Source organism: Triticum aestivum, chromosome 7B (assembly GCF_018294505.1).
Source record: "Triticum aestivum cultivar Chinese Spring chromosome 7B, IWGSC CS RefSeq v2.1, whole genome shotgun sequence".
In the NCBI taxonomy this organism is placed as follows: domain Eukaryota; kingdom Viridiplantae; phylum Streptophyta; class Magnoliopsida; order Poales; family Poaceae; genus Triticum; species Triticum aestivum.
In genome coordinates, this window is record NC_057813.1 from 269,531,758 (window position 1) to 269,539,273 (window position 7,516).

Sequence of the window (7,516 nt, forward strand, 5' to 3'; positions counted from 1 at the left end):
TTATGTGCCTCGAACAGTGTACCACATTCTGGCCAAGACCCTCATCCCTATCAAAGGTCACAACTCCAACACTGAAGAAGTTGTCGGAGTCATGAAGAATCTGCTCTTCCACATCATACATGGTACTTCCATTAACACCCATGATTTCTTCATGAGGACATTGGTCACAGTGGCCCAGTCACCTTTTGTTCTGAAGCCGTATGTTCCATGGATCATGAGATTCATTAGATCTCGATCTTCCATTCATCACAAAACTGACTGTTAGAATCATCTCAGCTATCTGCCACAAGTAGAAGTTCTTTAGAGCACCATCTCTTCAGTTTCATGCAAGGGCAAGGCTGTCATTAATGAAGGAATTTTTCCCTTGATGGAAAATTTTGTCAGCATGCCTCCAACTCCACTTTTGATTAAACTGCCAGCCATGACACAACTGCAAATGCTTCAAGGCCATATCCTCCATCAGAAGCACCACGTGTCATGATTGACCATGAACTCCTCATCAGCTTGCACTAAAAAGTTGACAAAAATCACAATTGGGTTAAGCATCAATTTGTTGCAATTCAATCAAATATGACAATGAAACATAACTCAGTGCGCAAGAACCACTACTATGCCCACGAGATCTTTGATAGAATATGGGCCATACTTTTACACCTGAAGACAGATGAAGAACTTTTTGCAGCAGCATTCCAGATGAACTTTGATTGGGTAGATCGGCCCAAGAAGAAGTTCAAGAAGGTTCAAGTTCCTCCTCTCGTCCCGATCTTAGAGTCTTCATCATGCAATGCTGATGAAAATGAAGATGTTGAAGACATTCATAGGATCCCAACAACAATGTTAGCACTCGTCCGACTTTGTCATGAATATATTCTTCAGGGATGTTAGTTCTATGTTTCACCTCCTTTTGGTCATTTGATGACAAAAGGGGAGAAGTCCGAATTAGTCTTCAAGCGGGTCGTTATATGGGCTATTTTTTTGCTGAGTTACAACTCTTGAACTTCATTGGATTTACCTTTGTGGTGCTTGTGAGTCTGGAAACATGACCAGATTCAAGCATTCCACGAAGACAATCATGACCACTACTCATCCCTTTGAATTAGTTCATATGGAACTCTATGGTCCCACTCATTATGCCACACTAACCAATGCAGCATCACTCTATGGATTCGTATAGTTGATGATTATTCTCATTACACCTGGGTGCATATCATTACCTTCAAGACTAAAGTGAAGGGTGTCTTTAGACGGTTCACGAACCGGGCCATGAGGAATTATGGTCTCAAGATCAAGCACATTAGAAGTGACAACTACACCGAGTTCAAGACACCGGCCTTGATGATTATCTTGACGAACTTGGTATCACTCATGAGCTGTGTGCTCCATATACTCCTTAGCAGAATGAAGCATTGGAATGCAAGAACATGACACTCATCGAGATGGCTCGCACTATGCTTGATGAATACAAGACTTCTCATCGGTCATGGCGTGAAGCAATTGATACTACATGTCACATCATCAATCAGGTATATCTTCATAAATTCCTCAAGAAGACCTCATATGATCTCCTCACTGACAAGAAACCCAATGTGAGTTATTTCAAATATTCTGTGCTAAATGTTGGATTAGAGATCAACATTACAATTCTAGATTTGCCTCAAAAGCACATGAGGGTTTTATGCTCGGTTATGGAAAGGACTCACGCTACAGAGTCTTCAACACCTACCACAACAAGGTTGTTGAAATTGCAGATGTGCAGTTCAATGTAACTAACAACTCGAAAAGAGAGCACCTTCCTACTGTGCTAGATAAAATGCCTCCTGAGGAATCTATCAAGTTGACGGGGACTGGTGAAATTGTGCCTAGTGAAGAAATAGCTGAAGAACAAGTTCATTCCCTGTCGTGAGAAACTGTTGATCCTAAAGAAAATGAAAGTGAGGAAAATGCTCAACAACAAGAAGTCCCTCATCCATCTCATCCATGAGTGGGGAATGAAGTGCAGGTTGAGAAGATCCTGCACAACATCACTGCACATGGTCCCCTCACTTGCTCAAGAGCTTCACATTTAGCTAACTTTTGTGGGCATTTTGCAATTGTCTCTATCACATAGCCCACCAAAGTTGATGAAGCATTTCTGGAGCCTGAATGGATTCAAGCCATGCAAGAAGAATTGCAACAATTCGAGTTAACAATGTGTGGGAGCTTATCAGTCGCCCTGATCCACGCAAGCACAATATCATTAGAACCAAGTTGATATACTATAACAAACAAGATGAAAATGGCCAAGTGGTAAGGAATAAGGCCCGTATTGTCAAGGCTACACACATGTTGAGGGTATTGATTTTGGTGAAACTTTTGCACCTGTTGCTAGGCTTGAAGCCATTTGTACACTACTTGCATATGCTAACCATCACAATATTCTCTTATATCAAATGAATGTGAAAAGTGCATTACTCAATGGTAAGCTTGAGGAAGAAGAGTATGTTGCTCAGCCACCAGGTCTTGAGGATCCAAAGCATCCTGACAAAGTCTTCAGACTCAAAAAGGCCCTCTATGGTCTCAAGCAAGCCCCACGGGCTTGGTATGACACTCTGAAGGAATTCCTGAAGAAAAAGGGATTCAACCCCGATTCATCGACCCTACTCATTTCACAAAGTCTTATGATGGTGAACTGTTCATATGCCAAATATATGTTGATGATATTATCTTTGGTTGCACTAACATGCGTTTGGTGACGAATTTGCAGATATGATGCGTGAAGAATATCAGATGTCTATGATGGGATAATTGATATTCTTCCTTGGTCTTCAAATTCGTCAACAACCTAATGGTATCTTCATTTCTCAAGATAAATACCTCAAAGATTGCCTGAAGAAATTCAGCATGCAAGAGTGCAAAGTCCTCAAAATGCTTACAAATGGTCAACTCTGCACTGACGAAAATGGTAAAGATTTCGATTAGAAGGTATATCGCTCCATCATTGGTTCACCGCTTCACCTATGTCCATCTAGGCCAGATATTATGCTTAGCATTTGCATGTTTGCCCAATTTCAAGTGACACCAAAGGAATCACACCACGAGGATGTGAAGCGAATTCTTCAATATTTAGCTCACACACCAACCACTACTAGGAAAAGGCCTGCTAGTGGCGCACCTGTTTTGGCTACTAATGGCGCACTACACGTGTGCCACTAGCATCACACCATTAGTATACAAGATACTAATGGCACACCAGGGAGTGCGCCATTAGTATATCACACGATGTGCCATTACTATCTGACTTAGTAATGGCGCACCACATAGAAGTGCGCCAATTTTTTTCCAAATATTTTTTCAGAAATTTGTTTTTCAATTTTTTTCATTTTTTCTTAATCTCGGGTCACTATGGCTTAATCTTGGGTCAATATGCTTAATCTCAAGTCAAATCGCACTAAGTGGTAAAACTTCCCGGAAGGTCACCCATCCTCACACTACTCCAGCCCGAGCATGCTTAACTTCGCAGTTCTATCCAACCTCAGCACCACCTCACTTAACATGCACTTGTTGATATATCTATCATATCAATCCTATTAAACCTTGTTGATGTCTAGGACTTTGTTCATGTTCAGGATTATGATGAAATTTTGAAAAATATTTCAAACTTCCCGGTCATATTACGTATCATTTTTTAAAAAAAAATCCAAAAAAACAATTTTCACAATTTTTTTCTGTTACTAGTGGCGCACCTAGCAAATGGTCCGCCACTAGTAAGTTTGAATTTTTTTTCCATTTCCCCCCTCTAGATCTTAAAAAACCAGTATCTTTTATTCTGAAAATCTGGAATGGGGTTTCCCCGTTTCAATTCGGATGTAACTTTTCAAGTAGATGATTTTTCATATAAAAAACTTTTTAATCCGAGTTCGTATGCAAAAGTTATGCCCATTTTACAAATTCCAGAGATATTTTGCAAATAAAGTCGAAATTCATATTTGTAAATTTTCCCAACAAGTAGACCACATATCACATGGGAAACTTATTTTATTTTATTTTATTGATATTTCCATCATTTTCTTTTATTTTTTTAAACTGAAAAGGCGGTCCACTTGGGGGGGGGGGTGCATTCGATGAAATTTTTGGTCAAAGTTAGTAATGGTGCACCGTGGGAGTGGTGCGCCATTACTAGTTAAAATAGTAATGGTGCACCACACCCATGGTGCACCATTACTAGTTTTGAAAAAAAATGAAAAAAAATTATTAGTGGCGCACTGATGGTGTGGTGCGCCATTACTAGTTTAACTAGTAATGGCACACTATCCCCTGGTGCGCCATTACTAGTTTTAAAAAAAATAAAAAAAAATTGTTAGTAGTGGCGCACCGTGGATGTGGTGCGCCATTAGTATTTAGAGTTTAATGGTGCACCAACACATGGTGCGCCACTGCTATATAGTAGTGGCGCACCACATGTGTGGTGTGCCATTAATGTCCATATTATCTATAGCCCTTTTCCTAGTAGTGAACGCTTGGATTATGGTATCCCAAGGGCTCATCTTTTGATTTAGCTGGATTTTCTGATTCTGATTATGCTGGAGATCGTGTGGATCGCAAGTCTACACCAGACACATGCCATTTCCTCAGATGATCTCTTGTATGTTGGTCCTCTAAGAAGCAGAATAGCGTCGCACTTTCCACAGCTGAGGCTGAATACATTGCCACTGGTGCCTACTTCTCATGGTTGTTATGGATGAAGAAAACCCTTAAGGACTATGGCATCAACGCGAAGAAAGTCCCTCTCTATTGCGACAATGAGAGTGATATCAAGATCGCCCACAACCCCGTGCAACACGCCAAGACGAAGCATATTCAGATTCATCACCACTTTCACTACAAGAAATATGTCAACTTGCGGCCATCACTATTGTTTGCTGAATGGTCGTTGTTTTTCATTTGCGACCTTTTCATGACCAAAAACAATTGGTCGAAAGTTGACCTTCTTTAATGAAACTTAACAACCTTCTCTATGATATGGTCGTAGAAGGCAACGACCAAAACAAAAGGTCATTGGTCCTATGACCTTTTCTTTTGGTCGTTGGCTGTCTACCCAGGCCACGTCGGATCCGACGTGGCAAGCTGACGTGGAAAAATTTTGACCAATTGAAAAGGTCGTTGATTAGAATCAGTCTGGTCCATTTCAACGCTTTACTTGGGCCAAGCCCAACAATTCAGCCTTTTTATATTTTTCCTGTCAGTTTTTGGTCGGCTCCATGGGCCATGCCCAACATTGCAGCCTTTTTATTGTTGGGTCGTGGCCTTTTATAGTCCATTGATTTTCTATTTTCAGCCATTATAGAAACAAGTTGGTCCCACTAAGTTAGATAGGTCCCACTTGTAATGATCTCTCAAATTGGTCCCACATGTCAGAAATGTACAATTTTGACAGATGATTTTCATAAGTGGCCTCACTAGTCAGGTTTCCATTTCACAAGTTTTCAAATCACATACATAATCAATATTTCAAATAGAACAAAGAACACATAAAATTCATCAAATATACCACTAAATAAACTTACTACAATCTTTACAACACAGATATGCTACAATATGCTACTCTTCAGGACTTCACGACTTCACACTTCACGGCTTCACACTTGCTTCGACTTCACCCTTCACACTTGAGCTTCTGTAAAAGAGGAACCACCACAATTTTAAGTCTACAGTACAACAATTGATACTTATCAAGGATAAAAACAAAAACAAGTAATAGACTCAAATGTGAAGGTAGCATGGAACTAGCAATACGACAACATGCATAAAACACTACAATGTAATACTGTTGTAAGTTCATATCAGCGCAAAATCAGCACTGCACAATGCAACACATAACAATTGGTACCAAGCAAGCTGACAGACTCACACTTTTATCAACCCTCTAGGAAATTCTATAAACACACAAAGTTGAGTTGTTCATACATCCATCTTGCAATAAACCATCGGACTAACACCACATAGAATAAGCAAAAAGAGAAAACTCAAATCTCCATGGAGAAATGGACACCAACTCTGCATTATCACGATAGAAGTTCGGATGTCACTCAAACAGAAGGGCTTCACATAAACCCGGCACGAGCATATCCCCTTGGTGAGGATGGTGTGGTCCATGGAGGGGCCTGATCTACCATGCCTCATTGGTCTCAACCATTCCTGACATACTAACTCGAGCCAAACCAGCAAGGGTACAAGCGAATGGATCAAGCAGCACACAGAAAATTTGAGGGAAACACAATACTAGAGTTTACTATCATTTGGACACCCAGATTGGCGATCCTTTCTTACCTAATGTGTGCAAGTCCAAATAAATTAAAAAACAATCCGAGAAAATGATATCCATGTTTTCCTCAAAATCAAACTGCACCATTCCTGGCATACTAATCTTGACACCGATTAACTACTGGTAGTCAAACTCGAGAGTTACGTATACAACAGAAACGCTCAGATGCAAATCAGCGAAAATAATAAAGAAAAAAGATGAATCCGAAAAAGCTGATTGAACAAGAATGGATGGTTTATTGGTGCTTAGATTCTAAGGGTGTATAGGAGCCGTTCACAAGGAACTCCCATCAGCACAAGGAATATTTTTATAATCACTGCACCACCGAAGGTTCAACCCGCGAAGTCAGAAGTACCACAAGATCTTGAACTATACTCACAACAGAAAGCATTCAACACCAGCTGAGAGTTACTGATGGTTGTTTCAACAAACAAACTGTTTCTTGACATCATAACATGGACCAAAGAACCATTGTTACTTCACAATGCACATAAATAGATCGACTCTAGCAAGCAAGGACCAGACCCGTCCTCTCTCTGAAGAAATGAAGAGGGTTTCAGTTTTCTTGTCACAAATTTGATGGCTAATGTGGTCGTGCAGTAAGAACATTGGATTGTACCCAGGGCATAGCATGAGGAGAGGGAGAGAGATACCTTCGATGGTTTCACCCAACACTTGGGTCGGAGCAGCAAGAAGTAGATGGACCGGTGCTCTTCTCTGTGGTGTACTTGCACATGACCGGAATAGTATTTTGTGCCTGTTGACGTCTTGATCAATCTGCTACCAGCATGCATGGTATACAAACGACGCACGCATAGGGATCTCCATCATTTGCCATTCCTTGTTGACACCCGACCACCATCCTGCATAGATTAATTAGCATGCATGTCAACAATGACAAATAATCAAGACTATTATGCAGCATGACAGAAATTCATGAAGAAACATGCATCTTCAATAGGCAAGATCTAACATTACTAGTCAAAGCAGGCATACTAACATCACAAACATACATCGTATAGTAAATCAACATTGTATCTTGCAAGTCAACAGTTACCACAAAGAACAAGATAGCATAAGATGGATGATGGCACTCAAATTCTAATCTCACACAGATAAAATTCACTGCCATAGTAACAATACATCTCACTTGGATATATCTAAGAAATCCAGCTAGTTCTCATAAGCAAGTGTTCTCAGGTTTGCCTTAACATG

The 7,516-nt window shown here is 40.3% G+C and overlaps 1 non-coding gene across 1 annotated transcript; it reads right to left on the minus strand.

The window, feature by feature from the left end:
- Positions 1-6,540: 6,540 nt before the first annotated feature.
- Positions 6,541-6,627, minus strand: LOC123163462 (small nucleolar RNA snoR8a). Its single transcript, XR_006481915.1, has one exon. It is a non-coding gene; the product is annotated as a small nucleolar RNA snoR8a (small nucleolar RNA).
- Between the last annotated feature and the right edge of the window lie 889 nt (positions 6,628-7,516).